This window comes from Macadamia integrifolia, chromosome 11, assembly GCF_013358625.1.
Source record: "Macadamia integrifolia cultivar HAES 741 chromosome 11, SCU_Mint_v3, whole genome shotgun sequence".
In the NCBI taxonomy this organism is placed as follows: Eukaryota; Viridiplantae; Streptophyta; class Magnoliopsida; order Proteales; family Proteaceae; genus Macadamia; species Macadamia integrifolia.
In genome coordinates this window covers 12,578,043-12,598,526 of record NC_056567.1, presented here as the reverse complement: position 1 = coordinate 12,598,526, position 20,484 = coordinate 12,578,043, and the positions used below count along the sequence as shown (strand labels likewise).

Here is a 20,484-nt window from a genome sequence, read left to right as displayed (position 1 = left end):
GCTAGGCCTGGAGAAAACAAATCTAGAAGAGAAAAATTGGACTTGAAAGAGATGCTCCATAGCTTGTTCTTGTCACCTAGAACTAAGCCTAGAACTAGAAATTAAAATTGTTACACCTTTGCATAAACAAATAAACATAAAAGACTTTATATTAATTTAATGAAAACAAATTACGATCTTTAAAGCAAAAATAAAGAACTAAAACTAGAACAGAGCATAATGAAAGCTAGGAGAAGAAGAGAGAACTAGAGGAGAGAAGCACAAGAGAAGGATGCCCCTTTAGGGCTTGGACGATCCTCTTATATAGGGGATAGGGGAATTTTAGTGCCTTATTAATCCTTTGACCCAAAATCATTCCTATGGGAAAATCTAAAGCATCACACATCAGTTCAAAAGGTTCAGTCCAAATAGGTGGTTGAACAATGGGTGCATTGATCAACTCCTTCTTGAGTCGCTTGAAGGATTCTAGGCACTCTTCAGAAAATTCAAAAGTTTGATCTTTGGCAAGTAGTGCAGTGAGAGGTTGGGCTAACTAACTAAAGTTCTTGATAAACCTTTTGTAGAAGCCAGTATGGCCCAGAAAAGATCGGATGTCTTTAATAGATTGAGGAAGTGGTAAATTATCAATTAGATCCACTTTGGCTCTATCTACCTTAATTCCTTCCTTAGATACTACATGGCCTAAAACAATACCAGATTTAATCATAAAATAACATTTCTCCCAATTCAAAACCAAGTTTTTAGATATACACCTTCTAAAAATTAGGGAAAGATGGTGAAGACACTCAGAATAGGTATTCCTATGAATTGAAATGTCATCTATAAATACCTCTAAGAATTTTTCGATCATGTCAGAAAAGATGCTCATCATGCATCATTGGAACGTAGTAGGGGCATGCAAAGCCCAAAGGGCATGACTGTAAGCAAATGTTCCATATGGGTATGTAAAAGTGGTCTTATATTGGTCCTCTAAAGCAATTGGTATCTAGTTATAGCCAGAATATCCATCAAGAAAATAATAGTATTCATGTCCAGCTAACCTCTCTAACATCTAGTCAATAAATGGCTATGGGAAGTGGTCCTTCTAAGTTACTGCATTAAGTTTCCTGTAATCTATACACACTCTCCACCTTGATTGGATAGGTTAGAATTAGTTCGTTATTAGCATTGAGAACTATAGTAACACCAAAATTTTTGGGCACTACATGAACTGGGATGATCCATTGGCTATCAGAAATAGGATAAATTATTCCAAGATCCAAGCACTTTAGGATATCTTTCTTTATGGCTTCCATCATCACTGGATTAGCTCTTCTTTGGGATTCCGTGGATGGTTTGGAATCCTCCATAAGATGTATATGATGTTACACAATAGAAGGGCTTATACCCTTGATATCATCCATGGTCCAACCTAGGGCTTTCTTATTGTCTTTTAACATTTTAAATAGTTCCTCTTCCTGGCTAGAAGTCAATCTAAAGAAATTATTACAGGACGAGTCTAGTCAGGCCCTAGAAAAGCATATCTTAAATTAGATGGCAACTCCTCAAGATCTAGCTTGGGGGGCTCAACTATAGAAGGTTTGAGAATATAATTGGAAATAGGTCCTAAGGGCTCCACAGGTGTGTGAAGACTCAAGACTTCAGAAAAAAAAATTTACTATCATCATCTAACTTATTCATACACTCTTTGAATTCTGAATCAAAATCAGTATCAAAATTGGGAATTAGATCATCAGAAAAATCTAGAAAATCCTCAAGCATATTGATCTCTTCTTCCATATATGATTGCTTACCTATCCTAAACATGTTAAACTCAACATTTTGGTTACCAAAAGATAACCTTAGGAAACCATTCCGGCAATTGATTAATGCATTATTGATAGTTAGGAATGGTCTTCCTAGAATTATTGGGATCTCATCTTTGGTTGAGAACAGCTGGGTATATAACACAATGAAATCAATAGAAAAAATAAATTCCCCCACATTAAGTAAGACATCCTCAACCATCCCTTTAGGAATCTTAACAGACCTATTTGCCAATTGAAGAGTAGTTCCAGTGGCTTCAATTCTCCCAATCCTAGTTGCTTATACACTTTGTAAGGCAAAAGATTCACACTTGTGCCAAGGTCAAGTAAGGCATGCTCAATATAAGTGTTGCCTATGACACAAGCTATGGTAGGGCTCCTTAGATCCTTATACTTGGCTGCTATAGGCTGAGTTATTATTTAACTAATGTTACTTGCCAAGAATGTCTTTTTAGGCATACTCCTGATACATTTATGAGTACACAAATATTTCAGGACCTTTGCATAGGCAGAGATTTGGGATATGGCATCCAAAAGAGGGATGTTCACTTCTACCTTTTTGAAGACTTCTAAAATTTTATCCATAGAAGCAGTCTTTTTTTTGTTTACCAAGTGATTAGGAAAGGGGACAGAGGGAACATAAGGACTGTTAGAGATTTTCTCTTTTTCAGAAGAATCATTTTTGGCTTTCTAAACCAAATCATTTTTAGTTGCTTTCGGTTCATCAGACGAACATGAAACAAGAGGAACACTTATGTTCTCAATAGAAGGAGAGTTAAAAGGAGTAATAGATGGAAAAGATTTAGGAACACTCTGTTGGTACTCTCTACTACTCCTAAGGGAATAAACAGTATGACATTGGTTGAAGGGTCCTTGTTGGGTCTGACTTTGTACTACATTCAGTGGTGCATTAGTTGGTGCTTGTGAACTAACAAGCTGGTGATGCCTAGGGTTAGGCTCTGGTTGACGATAAAAAGTTTCCTTCTCCCTCTCATGCAAAATTGAGACAACTTGGGTGATTTCTCTCATAAGATTTTGATGGCTTGTCATGAGGAGGGTCATATTCTTTTTCAAATCACTTAGTCTACTTGCCTCTCTAGTGTTGTAAACCCAGGGGATTGCTAATAAGATGATAAGAGAGGAAGCTTAGGGAAACAAGCCTGAGGTCCTCCATTTGGCCTAGGAAAAGTATTTGGGGCAAAAGGTTGTTGTGCAAAGGGAGGCCTTTGGGGTCTAGATTGACCTTGATTATGAAAGTTGGAAGGCCCTACTTTGTTGCTTTGGTGCCAAGAGAAATTTTGGTGATTTCTCCACCCTGGATTGTAAGTGTTCTATACGGATTATTCTGATATAAGGCATTAACACTGTCATTAGAAAATGCCCCCAGAGGTATTGGGGCATTCTTCTATAACATGTCTGGAGAACTGACACCAAACGCACATCTTAACTATATTGACTAATGATGGCTCTTTAGGAACAATAGCCTCAATCCTTTTGATTAGGCTATCCAAGTGGGCTTCCTTGGCTACTAATCCATCCACAAAATCTACTTTCCCTGCTATGGTTTTTCACTTTCTTGGATTGATTCCCACTCGCGGGTTTTGTCAGCTAAGTCAAGTAAGAATTCCCATGCCTTTCCTTCATCTTTAAAGGATATGAATCCCCCAGGGCACATAGACTCTATCATTTGTTTAGTTGGGTAATCAATACCCTCATAAATTATTTGGCATAAATATCATAAGTCTAGGCCATGGTGAGGGCATTCTTAGAGTAGATCCTTGAATCTCTCCATAAGTTTGGAAAAGGACTCACTAGGCTTTTTCCTAAACTGAAGGATATCACTTCTAAGCTTAATGGTATTGTGAGTTGGGAAAAACTTCTTGAGGAAGACAATTGTGAATTGTTCCCATGTGGTTATGAAATTTGTGGATAACCCATACAACCACTTCTTAGCTTGGTCTTTTAATGCAAAAGTGATTAACCTAAGCTTAACAACATCATTAAAAAGCTGTTGGATCTTAATTAAAACATATACCTCTTTAAATTCCCTTAGAAATAGGTATGCATCCTCAGAGGTCAGCCCATGGAAGTAGGGCAATATAGTGATGTACTAAGACTTGAGCTCAAAATTATTGCACTAGGCTTGTGGTATAACCAATCTTTCAAAGATTTAAGTGGAGGGTTTTACTGTTGGTGTCCTATATTGAAAGGTATTGATGACAGTATAGGGGTAGGGTCACTACTTGTTGGATCTCTTCTTTCTAACCTATTCTCAATATTATGTACCCACCTAGCACTCATGCAACAGAAAACTACCCACAACTAGAATATGACAAGCAAAAAAGAATGATTTTTTTTTTATTTTTTGATATTTTTTTGCTTTTTGGGAGCTTACCGGCACGGATCCAGGTTTTCACAATTCTTGAGGTACTGCTATAGGGTGGAACCTGTCTTTACCGTATTGTGAGGCTTGACGACCTCCACCGATACAACTATTATTAAAAGTTGTTCTTCATAGAAATTCAATAAATGATGAAAAAAATAAATAAATAAAGAACTCCAATTTATCAAAAGAAAGCAAAAAATAACATAGAACTGTCTCACTGGCAATGACACTAAAAACTTGTTTGAGATTTAAAAGTAACAGCAAGTGTACAGATCAATGTAGCTAATGGGTCAAACATAAGGAGAGTAGCCACTATATTTTAGCTTCTTTTAGTAACGTAAAAGTGTACCGATTAATTATGGTGATCTACTTCTAACTACCGCCCTGAAACAAATGCATCTAAAAGGTCCTAACCAACCCAACTAGGGAAGTTGGAATTGAAATTGCAATAAAAATTGAATGACCTAACCATTCACATCTAACCCTAACCATTTGTTATCTTGGAATTTAAATAGTCAAACCACACAATTAAAAAGCAAATAACTGAAAGTAAAAGTGCTGAAATAAAAAGTGTTGAAAAGTAAATAAAAGTGCAAATAAAGGGGACAAAGCCAGAGAGAAGCTCACAAGTAGGTATCTCTACTTAGCCCAAGGGATGCACCATAAATAATACGCGTTTCTCTACTTGAACAGAGAGTACTCTTACAAGGGCTTATCTACTTAGCTTTAAGGCTTTAAGGAAAGAGAGGCAAAGTAAATAACTGAAAGTAAAGGCAGTAAAAGGATGGTTCCATAGCTAGAGAGGGGTAGAGCCAACACATGCATCTAGCCAAGGACCTTGGGTGAAAGGAAAGCATCAAAGTAAAAACTGAAAATTAAAATCCTAAATTAAGAATAAATGGGTAGTAAGAAGAGGGAATGAGAGGGGGGGGTGAGAAGACTTATGTAGAAGCCTACTTACTTGAACTTGAAAACTTGGTTGAGATTTGAAATACTACCAACCCTAAAAACTAGATATGGAATGAACCAAATCTAAAATTGCTAGGCCTAGAGAAAACAAATCTAGAAGAGAAAAATTGAACTTGAAAGAGATGTTCCACAACTTGTTCTTGTCACCTAGAACTAAGCCAAGAACTAGAAATTAAAATTATTACACCTTTGCATAAACAAATAAACATAAAAGACTTTATATTAATTTAATGAAACCCAATTACAAAAGTATTTAAAGCAAAAATAAAGAACTAAAACTAGAACAGAGCATAATGAAAGCTAGGAGAAGAAGACAGAACTAGAGGAGAGAAGCACAAGAGAAGGATGCCCCTTTATGGCTTGGATGATCCTCTTATATAGGGGATAGGGAAATTTTAGTTTCTGAAAAAATGGAATTTTGGACAATCGATTTTGATGAGGCGGAAAATAGGAATTAGGAGAAACAAGGAGAGAAAATAGGGGAGAAAAGAGGAGAATGCCCAAGGGTGGATCCCTTGGGCAATTTTGTGAGGTGGCGGGGAGAGAATGGAGAAAAAATAGGTGAGAGAGGGAATCCCACGATTTTGCTTTTTATTTCTTTTTTTCTTTGTTTTTATTTCTTTCCTATTTTTCCTCTCTTGTTTCCTTCTTTTTCTCTCTCTCTTCAAACTTGCTCACAAACCCCCCCTTTGGATGAGATTTCTTGCTTTGTTTTGACCAATATTCTAATTTAATGGGAAATCTCATCCATGCCCTTGGTGCTTTAAGTAAGTAGAAAGTAGGAGAGAGAAAATCTTCATAAGATCTCCAAAAAGAGAGAATCACCCAAAGTGGAGGAGAGAGAGTGGTTCAACACCCCATGTGGGTCCCTCTTTCTTGTTGGCATCTGGAATATTCCCTTAGGACAGCTACAGAAGAGCTAACCTACATCTCGGTGCAATTCTGGTCCATTATTCTTTTTCTGGTCCATAAAGAATAATCGAGTGTACGTTTGTCTAAACAAATGTTTACTTTTAATGTAACACATCCATCTTTCTCAAAATTTTTTCCTCTTCACAACCATAAAAAGAAATGGGACCTCTTTATATGTAAAAATGGAGATATGGCACCCGATAGTCCTTAAAGCCATTAAAATATAAAACCTGCAAAAGAGAGTAAAACCCAAGGTAGCTCCATTCTAAATATGTAAAAATGCATGCTTTTATGCCCTAGATTTCACACATAAATGTGCTCGTCAGGCTGCCTAGGGCTAGTTTAATGAAATTGGACTGCCTGGGGCCGGTTTAGTGAGATTAGGCCTCCTGCCAGTTCAACGAAATTGGGCTGCCTGGGGCAGGTTCAATAAGATTCTTTTTTCTTGATTTTTTTATTTTGACCTTTGATTTAGATTCTTGAATTTGGAGCTTTGAATTGGAATCTTGATTTGCTTTTGACATGAATTTGATTTGAATTTTACTTTTCACTTGAATTTGTTTTGAATTTTGACATGAATTTGATTTGCATTTTGATTTGAATTTTTCCTTTCACGAATTTGATTTGAATTTGATGTTTTGTGGTAAGAATCTTTGAGTTATACCTTGAAATTGGAATCTTAAAATATATTTTTTTAAATCCATATTTTGAACAATAAAATGGTCACCCCACTCACTTCTCATTCCGATTTTTGGGGTTGAGAGTGAATGTTGGGGTGGGTCAGCTCAGTTTTTTAAATTCCTTTAAAGATTTCAAGATCATTTGAAGTTCTTCACATTTTGGTTGAGTTTCTTCGAATTTCTTCGAAGATCTTCAAGTTTCTTCGAATTTCTTCGAAGATCTTCAAGTTTCTTCGAAGATATTCGAGTTTCGCTTGAAGCACTTCGAAGATCTTCATCTTTTCTTTGAAGATCTTCAATGTTCTTGAGGAGGGAGCAATTTGGAGAATTTGAAGTCTTTTTGGGATTTTTTGCAAATTTTGGAATTTCTTGTGGTTCATTATAATTTTGAAAAAAATATAGCTGAGAGAAGGAGGAGAAGGACTCCCGAAAGGCACTGACTAGACGACGTAGAGGGTCGTGGTACCTCAGCTAGGGGAGGTGAGGGTCCTACAGATTGGTATATTGGACGGACGCTCTAGAGGACTCGGGGCCACATATATAACTCTATATGGGGCGCATGGGTAAGTCTTTTTTTTTTGAAAAATCATACATCTCATTTTTTTATTCATTTTTTTTGTTTGTTATTTATTTTATTTTTAGATCCCCCGTGGGGAAGAGCCTCAAACATTGGCCAGATATGGCCATCTTAATTCTGTCTAGGAATGGTACTAGGTACTTCCCTACAGTGTTAAACGTATCATAGATGCATCTTACTTGAGCAGATTGGCCTCGTTAGAGACATAGGCGAGATCACCATCATGCCTTTTTGCTTCTATGCCCTGACGAGCATACCATTTCAGGGGAGGCCCTTGATTCTGCCGGAGACCATGGAGGTAGAGGATTTTATGGACTTAACTGGCAATGCCATTTCGACTGACCAGAAATCTATCTATTTGGGTGACTGTAGACACCCAATTTTATCACCCTCCTTCGGCTAAGATGAAATACGGATCTTGGATGTGACTTTTAACTTTCGATCAATAGAGATGATGATTGACTAAGAAAACCTAGAAACATTCCCCACCTATCTGAAAACCCTAGAAACCCCTATGCGGGAGAGAAGAGGCAAATTTGACTTTTTTTATACAAAGGAATCTGGTCAAAATGACCATACAGATGGATAGTGCTCAAAAATACGATTCTGATGATATATGGCATGTTAAAATTGGACCGTCGAATCTCTCACAATCATCCTCAAAAAATTACATTTTCCCGTATATATGTCGTGCACATTGGAAAGCCTGTTGGAAACCTGGAAAAATTCCCTACCTACCCAAATACCCCAACTTCATCCCCTATCTAAAAACCTTGGAATCCCCCACATGGGAGAGAAGAGGGTCCAAATTTGAGCTTTTTTATATACGAAGGAATCTGGTCAAAATGATCATAAAAATGTATAGTGCTCAAAAATACGATTTTGATGATATATGGCATGTCAAAATCGGACTGTCGGATCTCCCGCAATTGTCACCAAAAAATTCCATGTTCGTACGCGCACTAAACGCAGACCTGCCCGCATGCATGCTTTGTGCACTAGCCTGCTGGCTAGCAAGCTAGCCAGTATCCATACTGTGTGCGCTGGCCTACCAGCCAGCCACCCTTGCCTGCCTCTATGTGTGGCCCCACTACTGCTGCTGGCACCCATGTTGGCTGCTGCTGCTGCTGGCGCCCCCTCTGGCTGTTGCTGGTGCCCCCACCGGCTGCTGCATGCCCCCTCTAGCTATAGCTGGCACCCTCGTTGGCTACTACTAGCATCCACGCTGGCTACTACTAGCACCCCTGCTGGCTATTGTTGTGCTACACACCTAGTGCATATGCTACCCAGCCCGTGCACAGCTACAGGCCAGCTTGGGCACATTGCCTACCCTCCCATGCATCAATGTTGGTCATGGCCCGTGCATTTCAACCCAACCTTCTGTGCCACCGTCAACGGTCAGATTTACGTTCCACTGGCCTGGAGGGTGCAAAAATTTCCTCTTCACCCATTTTCGCGTATGCACTACTCCGCTAGCGTACCCTGTATCGCAACCTCCTATTAGTCGAAAAATCCACTTTTTACCCATTAGCTAAAAATTCTCTCTCCTCCATTTGTCCAAAAACCCCTTTTCTAAAAATTCACTCTCCTCCCATTTGTCTAAAAACCCCTTTTTACCCATTCTCTCTCCTCCCTATTGGCCCAGAAATCCTATAAATACCCCCTCCTTTAGATTTTACATAGACCAAGATCATAACCCCACCCTTAGGAAGTGAAGCTTTGCCCTCTCTCCTCCTCCCCTCCCCCTTTGAGTTTCGTCAGGTCTTCAGAGCGATCTGCGTCAAGATCCAAACTTTTGTTTGGATCTTTGAAGTGTTCTTCGGGACTTTGAAGATCTTCAATCCAAATTAGCAGCTTAGTCCATTATTTTCTTCCGAAAATAGCATGTTTTTAGCCTTCCCCCTTGAGTGTTCTTGATCTTTACTAGAAATAGAAATCCCTCCCCCTTGAGGTTCTTCAAGTCTACGAAGAGGTCTTTGTCAAGATCCGGAGTTCTGCTCAGATCTTCAAAGTGTTCTTCGGGGCTTTGGAGATCTTCAATCCATTTTTAGGTCAATCTGTTTCATTTTCAAAAATAGCAGTTCCTAATGGAAGCTCTATCCGAGTACCCTTGGAATCTTTCCAGAAATAGTCATTCCCAGTCGAAGCTTTGCTGAAGTGCCACCTTAGCCTAGCCCTCCCATAGCCTATCCCCAGCGGAAGTTCTATCAAAGTGCCACCTCATCCAAAGCCCAAAAATAGCCTTCCCTAGCCAAAGCCCTGTTCGAATCCAAATCCAAAAATAACCTTCCCTAGCCAAAGCCCTGTCCAAATCCAAAACCAAAAATAACCTTTCCTAGCTGAAGCTCTATCCGAATTCAAATCCAAAAGTAACCGTTCCTAGTCGGAACTCTGCCTGAATATCATCACAATCAATATCTCTTGAGAAAGGAAGTTAGAGGTCAAGACCATCTTCCCTTGAGCCAGGAGAATCCAAAAGACAGTCTGAGCCAGTACTAATCAGAGGCCCACCCTTCTTGATCGGAAACAGGGGTTAAGTTCAGGTACAGTTTCTCAACCGAATTATCATCATGTAGACTTTATATAGGCCATGTATTAGTGTACATAATCATTTAAATTTAGTCACTATATATATATATATATGTGTGTGTGTGTGTGATAACTTAGCCATGTATGTGGAATAGGAATAATTACAGAAAATGTTATTTTTTAAGCATCTAGTAGGAAGACTGGTCGAACCGGGTAGATTAGGTCCCTAACACCTTCCCAATTCTACAACCTGGCACTTACCTTAAATCTCTGGACCAAACCAATTATCGGGCCCTCTTCTCAGAAATGGGGCCCAACCCAGGGTCCTAGGCCCATAACCCTAGGTGGTGACTCTAAACCCTTTTGTATGATCATGATCCCCATATTGGACCATCATCAGACCGCCGTATAGAATAACGAACTTTACACTCTTACGAAAAAGGCCTCCACGTATCTCTGAGAGGCGATATGGTAGTGCGAGGCCTGCAAGCAAAGCACACATGACACACCCCTCCCTCATGAAAGATAGGGAGAGGAGAGAGGATAGGATGCAAGTCCTTTCCGCCCCATCCAAAAGGGGAAAAGAAGATATCATCTTCCTATCGCTTACCTCATGGTTGTGACTCTACTGGGGATAAATGTTAAGCTTCTAATACTAGATGCTACCTTTAAAATGCAAGAGCATTTTCCACCACATTTATTTGAGAACGTGTTTGGATAACCCCATGTTTGTAATTGTATTCGCTAACCGCATCATGCATCGTGATCAAAGTGAAATCATTTGGCGAGGGACTCCCTATTATGCTCGCACTTTCAGGGAGGTTAGCACATGTCATGGAGAGTACTCTGAGAGCAAATAATACCCGATTCTTGTACAAGGGTGTGGGGTATTATTAAACGGCAAGGATGTTTATAACTATGTCAGCACCCTTGGGGAGGTCTGCGCACTTTATGACATTCTGAGATTGGATAATGGTATTCCCGAATTACACTTTTACACACAATCACTCACGGTTCCACCACCTCGTGGCCAGTTGCTTAACCTCATGTGTTACACCCATGCCCTAATCTGGTATAATTTGAAACTGTTGTGATAGGCCTTGGATCAAAGATCAAAAGTATGACTGGGTTTTGGCTTGTGGCTACGTATTGCCGAAGGGATAAAGATGACCCCACATGTTTGTGCATTGCATGCTTGTATAACTGAAGGGGGTTCATACCTTCCGATCCTAGATGGTAAGTGACCTGACTCCCCACACTTGATTTTTGGCACGCGTCATAATTACCGAAAGGCCTTAAGCATGTCTGAGGGAAACCACCCGTGCAACCATAGGACAACAAGTTGTCAAGACAGCAGGCTATCTTGACCACCGTAAACAAGCCACCGGAAGCAGCCTTGGTATGAATTCGGTGCTTGTTTTTGGTGGGTACACTGGCTGCTGTTGAGGTTCCGATGCCCGTGGGTCCTGCCATTCGCATCGTAAATGATTTTGGATCATCCCAAATCATCCTCCAACCTTCCTCATGATATGAACACCTTATGGACCTAAATGTGTGGGTCCTCATGTCTCGAAACTCATTTTAACCTGATTGGTTCAAAAGGGGCCCAAACCAAATAGACCCTTAGGCCCAACTTAAGTTATAAGTTGGGAAATGAGGATTCATTTCCTCATTTCCCTTGTGCCCAATGTAGGAGAGGAGATAAAGAGGAGAGAAAGAAGAAGAAGAGGAAGGAGAAGGGGATTGAAGGCCTACCTTGGTGCAGACTACCGCCTTGTTACCGGAATCACTGCCAGAGGTAAGTATAACCTCCCATGCCACTCTCTCTCTTCATTTTGAACTAGACAAAGCTAGGAATGGATGGAATCTTGGTGTGCACACCATGTTATGGTTGTAGGATGGGTGTTCTACCCTCTCGGTGTTGTTGTCGAGCTCGAACCAAGTCTGGTGAGCTCCAGTAACATATAATGCTAAAAGACCAACTAGGGTTTCAATCATTTGATCGACGTATCTCCAAAATGGATTAGTAGAAATGAATTTTTTTTGTCTTAGAATGATTCTAGAAACATCCCCTACAAACTCCAAGAACAAATCCCGATGATCGGGCTCGAGCTGGAAAGCCCCAATTCGAGTTGGACCTTTCTGTGTCACCGAAAAAATGGCACAGGAAGCATTGTAGCTGTTTCTGGTGGGAAAATGAGCCTAATGTGCTCTCTATCACCTCTAGTAGAAACAGGACTGATATTTCTGGTGGAAATGCCCTGTTTCCGGTGGGTGTTTCCGGTGACAGTACTGTCACCTAAGAACTATATTTGTGCCCTTTGGGGGTAACCTATGTGGGTCCCTCCTGATGTTTTTGATGCATACTGATGTATGATTCCCTTGTGTCTAGGACAGTGATGAGCATGTGTGCCGAAGCCAGAATTGAATTGATCGATCAGTGGCCGTACTTGAACCCAAACACAACCGATCGTCAAATAGGTGAGGGATGGACTGTATTTATTTTTGAAATATTTATTATTTATTAAATTACTCACATGCTTAAAATTATATGTTTAATTGAAATTGTCATTTCACGATCATGATATGAATTGTATGGAATGTATGATAGAATTCGATGTGGCCGAGGTGGATGACAGAATTCGGTGTGGCCGAGGTGGTACCGGTACCTTGATCACGGTATGTATGTTGGATGTGTGTGTGTGTGTGAGACAAAATATGGCATGATCGAGGTGGTACCGGTGCTGTGATTACCATATGTATGTTGCATTCATGCATTGATTATGTGCATTAGAGTTAGTTGTAGTTATGGGTTATACTTCTTGGCCAAGGTCTCGCTGGTATCGTGTAACCCGGGATTACATTTGGAAATGGATACGCTTTATGGACGAGGTCTTGCCAATGTTGCGTAGTCCATACTCAATTGTGATATGTATGCTAGATTAGGTAAACGGTCTCGGGTTTCACTTTGTGGCTAAGGTCTCTCTGGTATCGTGTACCTGGGATTGTATTTGGAGATAGATTACACTTTGTGGCCAAGGTCTCTTCGGTATCGTGTAATCCATACTAACTGTATCATTATGAAGGCATGTAGTATATATGTGGTTAGGTATCACTCCCTATACTATGCACCCTTGCCAACAGGGGTTGAGGTGTTGGATAATCCATTGTGTTATGTTTGATGTGTCTTTCTGAAGTGCCACTCCCGCGGTACGATGTGATTGTTGTCGGAGGTGGGAACCTGTTCGGCGTGGCTGATGTGTTACCAGTGTCATAATTGCCATTAGGGGACTATCAGGGGTTTACTAGGTGGCCCATGGATGCATACGGGGACCGGTAGGCTTCTAATCATGGCTAGGGTTTGTACCGCTGCGTAGTCGATGTTATTTTTGAGACGAGGGATACAGCCTAATGTGCCATAGTAGCATTCACCAGACTTAGTTTGTATTGTTAGGTGGATAATAAATAAATGAACTACATCACAAGCATCATGGAGTATGTGTTTAAACTTTGCAATCATGCATCATAAATTACTACTACTATTGACTTGCTTGGATGTGCTTGACCCCACCCCTCATAGAGCGGGTTGGAAAGCTCACCCCACGTATATACCCCTTTTTAGATGATGACGTAGGTATCGTGGTTCCGATGGTGGGTGATCCAGTATCTTCTGGGTTAGAGTATGGTGTGAGCAACTGGTGGATGCCAGAAGCAGAGGAGCACGACCAAGACTGTGCTTACGCCGTATCGTGAGATTGTATATTATATTTTGATTTTTTGGATATAGCTGTGGATTGTATATATTCTTGAGGTTATAAGTATATGTCACGGATGGATGTAATAGAATAACTTGGTTATTGCTATTATATTACCATTAGATGTTCCCCATTTTACTTATAATTCTGCTACTATACTCTAATTCCGCTGCTTATACTGGTTTGTGATGTGAGATTGTAAAAATGTTTAGGTACTGATATCAGAGATCCTGGTAGGTTGTAAGACAGGTACGTGTCTTACTCACACCACCAATATTCCTAATGGTAAGTTGGGTCTGCCGGGAGTGGGGTGTGATAGTAATGGTATCAGAGCGCGATGCTCTGCCTTAACTCATAATCTCACCCAAACCATGATTTTGGGGAATTTAGGACTTAATAAAAATCTCAAGAAAACAATAATAGAATTTGCACAATTAGGAGACAAGTATAGGTGTTAAAGCCATTTCATTATAATGAAGAACTTGAATACACAACTTATACTTTTTATAAAATTAAAGTATGGAAAGCAGGAAATCCTAGCTAGCCGAAGACTAGGAAATTAAACAACTGAAATATATGACATAATGAAAAAGTTTAACTAAACCTAAAACATCAAAATCAAATAAGACATAAAAATGAAAATCCTAAAATCTACAGTGGCAAGCATGCCACTACTCTTGCTGGTGCAGCTGCTGGTGGTTCTGTTCTTGACCTTGAGCCTGATTTGGACCATACGTTCCTGGAGGAGGCACTGGGATACCCAGATGAAAGACCATCGCCTGCATCTATACCCAGATGAAAGACCACTTTATTGTCCATAAGACAATAGGTCCTGTCCATGCTTTTGAGGTGGCTGTCCATACTCCTCATCAGTGACATAGTGGTGTCCAGTCGGACCATAATGTCATTGAGACCATAAGGCCTCGCACCCCTAGTGCTCTAAGATGTAGAAGCTGCCATAGAACCCATAGCCTGGGGATCAGGTGGTGGAGCCCCACCAAGCCCAATAGCTTCTCCTCTACTTCACCGGAACCGCCACCCTCTACCTCCATAGGCTGCTGACCCTCTCCTAGGATAGGAGTCACCTCCCTCAGATCTATAGTCATCTTCCTCAAAGAGTCTTGGTTGAAGTCTGTGACCTCTTCACTCAAGTGTGCCTTGCCCTCCAAGTTCACCCCAAAGTGGCGAAAGATGTCGATCATGGTGTCGATGGCAGGTGATCCAGTATCTTCTAGGTTGGAGTACGGTGTGAGTGACTAGTGGATGCCAGAAGCAGAAGAGCACAACCAGGACTGTGCTTGCGACCACTGTGCTTACGCTGCACCATGAGATTGTATATCATATTTTGATATTTATGGATATAGCTGTGGATTGTATATATTCTTGAGGTCATAAGTATATATCATGGATGGATGTAACAGAATAACTTGGTTATTACTATTATATTACCATAAGATGTTTCCCCATTTTACTTATAATTTCGCTACTATACTCTGATTCTGCTACTTATATTGGTTTGTGATGTGAGATTGTGAAAGTGTTAAGGTACTGCTGTCAGAGATCCTGGTAGGTTGTAAGACAAGTACGTGTCTTACTCATACCACTGGTATTCCTAATGGTAAGTTGGGTCTGCCAAGAGTGGGGTGTAACATCGTGTGTAGTCACAAGTAATGGGAAAGCAAGTCACCTCCTTGATCTCGTACCTACGGGTTTATCAAAAGGATCACGTACCTTGTATATATAGATCTTGTCAAGGAAGCCTTATCGGTCCTATTGCATCCACTGGATGCTCAACATCATGTAGGAAATAGATGGAGAAGCAAGAAGCGCCACAAGCTAACTGTAGAATTTGTTTGCAGTCTTGAAAAGGAATTTTTTTTCATTATATTCCCATTATAAAGAATTGCTTTCCTAAGTGGGTTTCGGATAGAAGGTGTCCCTCATCCTTAAAAAAAATCCAAATACATGACTCAGGGGCAATCCCATCAAAGTCACGTAAAGTCCCGAGAAGTACCGAGAAAATCAGGAGGAAGGACACGTAGTGGGAAAAAGAGCAAGAAAAGCATGACATTATTACATGGAATGTCTTATGGGAATATTCTCGACAAGCCATTTATATGAATCTTCCACTTATAACATTGAGTGGACTACGGCCGTCAAACCCTATCCACTCCCTATCATTAAGTGGACTAACTTTGGATGGATCATTGGTTGTTAAGCTAGTGAATGTGTGAACAAGGGGTTGGGAATTTAAGAATCCTAAAATAAGCCACTTATTGTTCAGGCATTATTCCACACCTCAAGTATTCTCCGTGGTCCCTTTGGACACGTCAGGGTAATCGGTTGACTTGCTTAAGTCCAGTGTCACCCCCGTCGTCTCTCCAAGATTGTCAATTGCCAAGTGATTACAGCCCAGTTAGCATGGATCCACACAACCCTGAATCACCCGAGCAAGCATGGGTCCATCCCGCAAAGACTTTGTTGATAGAGATGGCAAAATTCAAGAGAGGAATAGCCCAGATATTGCATGCACTCCAGAGATCTCCTAGAGCTGATCCAAGGATTGAGCCGGCACCGACTACGAGAGATTTGGAACAGAATGGAGGTACAGGCTATCATGGGAACTCTTCTCGAGTTAACTCAGAAGAACCAGAGCAAGTCAAACCAACCGATCAAGGAGGATCTTCACCTACCCATCCCAATGGCCAACGAGGGGCCTATTCTAGGGTCCCTCCTCCTAGGGTAGTGATTGAAGATAAAGAAGAGGAATTTGCGGCACACGTTTGAATGGAACCTCCAGAAACAGAAAAAGGAAAGTTAGGGAGCAATTAGAAAAATTGGAAAATATGCTCTGGGCAGAAAAAAGTTTGGAAAGCCAAATAATGGTTTCAGATGAAATGAGTTTCTTTTCAGGGTCATGGATTCCTAAGCAATTCAAGTGGAAGACTGACAAGTTTGATGGGTTAGGAGATCCCAAGGCTTATCTTAAAGTCTTCTTCAGTGTTGCCAAGTCGTGGCAACTTACAGATAACTAGAAGGGGCAAGCCTTCATGTTAACCCTATCAAGGCCAGGATTAAGGTGGCTCACCAAGTTGGAGTCATCCCAAACTCAGAATTGGACAACAGTGGTGAAAGCCTTCACTAAGCAGTACTCCTGTAATACCAAGGTGGATGTGAAACGTCGAGAGCTTGAGACATTGAGATAGTAGCCTAGAAAAGGATTCACTGCCTTCTTGATGAGGTTTAGGGATAAGGCCGCCAAGATGGTAAATCAGCCTTTAGAAGTAGAGCAGGTGGAGATGTTGATTGAGAACTTATCAAAGCCTTATTATAATGTCCTCTACTACCAACGTCTACAGACTGATGCCCTGATAGCCACCAGCACACGTGTGGAAAATAGAATCCTAAAGGAAGCTCAGTATCAAGGATCCTCCCAAAATGCAGGGAAGAATACCCAAGTCAGACGTGGAAAGGGTCCAAAAACTAATATGATGAGTGCATTTTTCTAATTTGGGAATGCTCGTGACAACAGTATATGAAAATTTAAAGAAACAAGGATTGGTAGGGATAGTGGCTCCAAGAGTGATCAACAACCCTCCTCCAGCTTGGCATAGGGATCATGAATATGCTTACCACACTCAGAAGGAGTACAACACTGAAAGATGCTTGGGTTTGCAACATGCAATTTAAGATTTGGTAGACAATGGAACCATTGAGGTTAAGGTGAAGCAACCTCCCAATGTCAATACCAATCCACTCCCCGATCATGTGAACAATCTAGATGACATAGCCACAAAGAGTGATCTCACTCAATTCATTGTACCTAGAGCTCAAAAGAATCACATGAATGCCCACACTTATAGTAAAATCATGAATCAAAGGGCCAGAGCCATGAGGACCTCCAAAAGAAGAGAATCATTAGAAGAAGAATCAAAAGATCGGACTCCTCTGTTCATCCTTCCTCATCAACAAAAGAATCCACTGTACCATATTACCAACCTCCACCATACCTCACACCCTCACCATATTATCAGCCTCTTCCATAGCCTCGTCACCCTCATACCAATCCCATTCTCAAGGTTTGGTATATAACCCAAAAGAAGGATGGATGGATGGGTACGATTGGAAGGATATGCTTGCACTACCGGACTCCCCGAAGATGACTTCATCAACAGGGTCAATGAATGCATTAGGGGAAGACCAGGAGGGTGATTCCACTTCTCTAATTTAGTCTACTATATCTTCAGAGGACAATCCAGAGGTAATCGAAGAGATTACAGATGATCTTTTCAGAGCAGTAACCGTATTGGCCATAGGGGAACAGATCAAAGAGCACACCTCCCTAACCCACATAGGGAGTGACACAGAGGATGATGAATCAGGTCTGATCCAACTTCGAACCAGTGATGTCAAGTCTAACCCTATGGAAATCTTTCGGTCTATATGCTCTGAATACTATGAGCTTTTGGATGCAGGAGAATTTGATGGCCAAGAGGAATCTGATGGAGAACCAAGTGAGAGGGAAATCAGTGAAGAAGAGGATGATGATGATGATGATGAGGATCAAAATGAGGATGAGAATGATAGAGATTACTCTAATTCTCAAGAGGATGATGAGTATCTAGATTTGGATGACTACCAAGGGCCTTGGTACAATGATAATTATGATGAGTTGGAATATTACTCACCAGATCACTAGACATGTTTCTATGTCTATGCTATTAATGGTAATAACCTAATAGTTGATCCGACAGGTGGCATTCAGTCTTCCCTCTACATAGAAGGAGGTGATTCTACATCAAATTCAAAAAATGATGAGGAATTTGGAGAGCCAACACAAGTTTATATGGACGAACGGGCCTCCACATTAGATATGGAAGAAAAGCTATGAAGTGTACTCGAGCACATTGAGGATACAGGAAAGAGTGGAAGAAATTGACAACATGTTGGGTGAAGTAACTACCGGTGATCATTACTACTATAAGCAGTTGGATGATCTGGAGGAAATAGGGCCAGGAAAAATATTCACAGAGGCAATAGACATTGCATTCCAACATCTTTCTAATGCAGTCAAAAAGTTACGAGCCAAGGTTGTGGATATTTATGGAGGACTTCGACTCCCCACCCCAAGCAGGGAGGGAGAATCAGAAGAGGAGGATGATCCCATGGTAGGGATAATCACCATAACAAATAGTGATGGAAACTAGAAGTGGAAGAGACTATAAGGGCAAGGCTCTAGCAGTGGAACAGTCAGGGACCAGTGAGGCCGGAACCAATAGCTTGAAAAGAGAACCTAAGAATCTGCTCCTAGCTCAACTCATCTCCCACACACCATGAAGCAGTTTTGAAGTCTCTCACCAATGTACAGGTGCCAATCGAGAAAAATCTGACACATCTCACATATATTGTAGGGGCAACCTATATAGTACAATCCTTGATATTCTCAGATTCAGAGCTTTACAAAGGGGTCCAGCACAATCAAGCACTCCACATCACGGTAGAATGCCTTGATAAGGTGGTTCCCCAGGTTCTTATTGACAATGGGTTCGCTTTGAATGGGCTACCTTTGTGATCAGCAAAGAATATTGGCAACAACTTGGAAGAAATGAGGCCGACTACCCAAACCATCAGGTATATGACAATACCAAGAGAAAAATCCTTGGCATCCTTACCCTTGTCGTAAAGATTAGGTCAGTGAATTTTGATATTGATTTCCAAGTCATTGATATACCGGTAGCTTTTAACATACTCTTGGGAAGGCCTTTGTTGCATCATGCGAAGGAAGTGTCCTCTAGTCTCCATAAAAAAATGAAGTTCATTCATGAAGGAAAGGTGATCATGGTAGTTGGAGACCCTGAGGTGGTTAACACCTTAGCCAATATTGAAAATGGAGAAGAACAAGACTAGGAAGTTCAACTAAGTGGTTTTGAATTAGATACAACTTGTGTAGTCATTGCCAAAGAAGTTCCAAAGGAGGAAATCTTGATTCACTATAAAGCCATTTGGAGTCTGCCAATGAATCAAATGATGAAGAATATGTAATATTTTCCTGGCATGGGGCTAAGGAAATATGATCAAGGAGTTCCAAAGTAGCCTAGTATGGTAGTGAACAAAGGAAAGAATGGTCTCGGGTACACTCCTCCAACCACCAAGGGGCAGAAAGTGCCACGGATGACTAGGAAGATCTCCATCTCTTACTACCCTACTCTCAATGGGTACTTTGTAAAAGAAAGAGAGGATTTCCATTTCTATGGTAATGTGGAGCCATGGTTTGATGAAATCGCCGCAAAGATGCAACTAGGATTTGAAGTATTTTTTCAAGACGAGTTTGGTTGGGTGACTCATGAAGTGGAACAATAGCAAATGCTAGTCAAGGAAAGTAATCAAGACAATTGCATCACTGGGATAGCAAAAATTGCATTGATTGAGGTTGAGTTTTCCTCAGATAACCCTACGACATTGATCCGATAAAAGGAGGCACCAAGTCCTTGAGTCTTCCTGAAAAGAGAATAGGAAAAGAAGATAAGGCTCACTTAGAGTCTATTGTTTTCCATTGATTTGAAAAGCTACATTTTCTCTCTCCTACAAGAACCAAGAGCCCAAGAGCTACATGAGCTCAAGCCTCATCCTTTTAGAGGAAGAAGTGCGTATGCAAAGAAAAGAAGAGCAAAAAGGATGATGGTTTACATGTACTATGCATAAATCAACTACAATGGGAAGGTACGTTAAGGTGGTCAAAGATGTGACCTAGGCACTGAGATGGCATCCCTCAATAGGCTTAAAAAGATGGACTTTATAGAAAGAGGATTGAGTAGTCTCCACCAATCGTCACCCCTCAAAAAGTTCAGAAGGAGAAGGCCTTTTGCCACAC

The 20,484-nt window shown here is 40.7% G+C and overlaps 1 non-coding gene across 1 annotated transcript; it reads left to right on the top strand.

Annotated features, from left to right (window-relative positions):
• The first annotated feature begins 3,550 nt into the window (after positions 1 to 3,550).
• On the top strand, positions 3,551 to 3,657 carry LOC122094558. The gene has a single exon (XR_006144873.1). It is a non-coding gene; the product is annotated as a small nucleolar RNA R71 (small nucleolar RNA).
• The last annotated feature ends 16,827 nt before the right edge of the window (positions 3,658 to 20,484 follow it).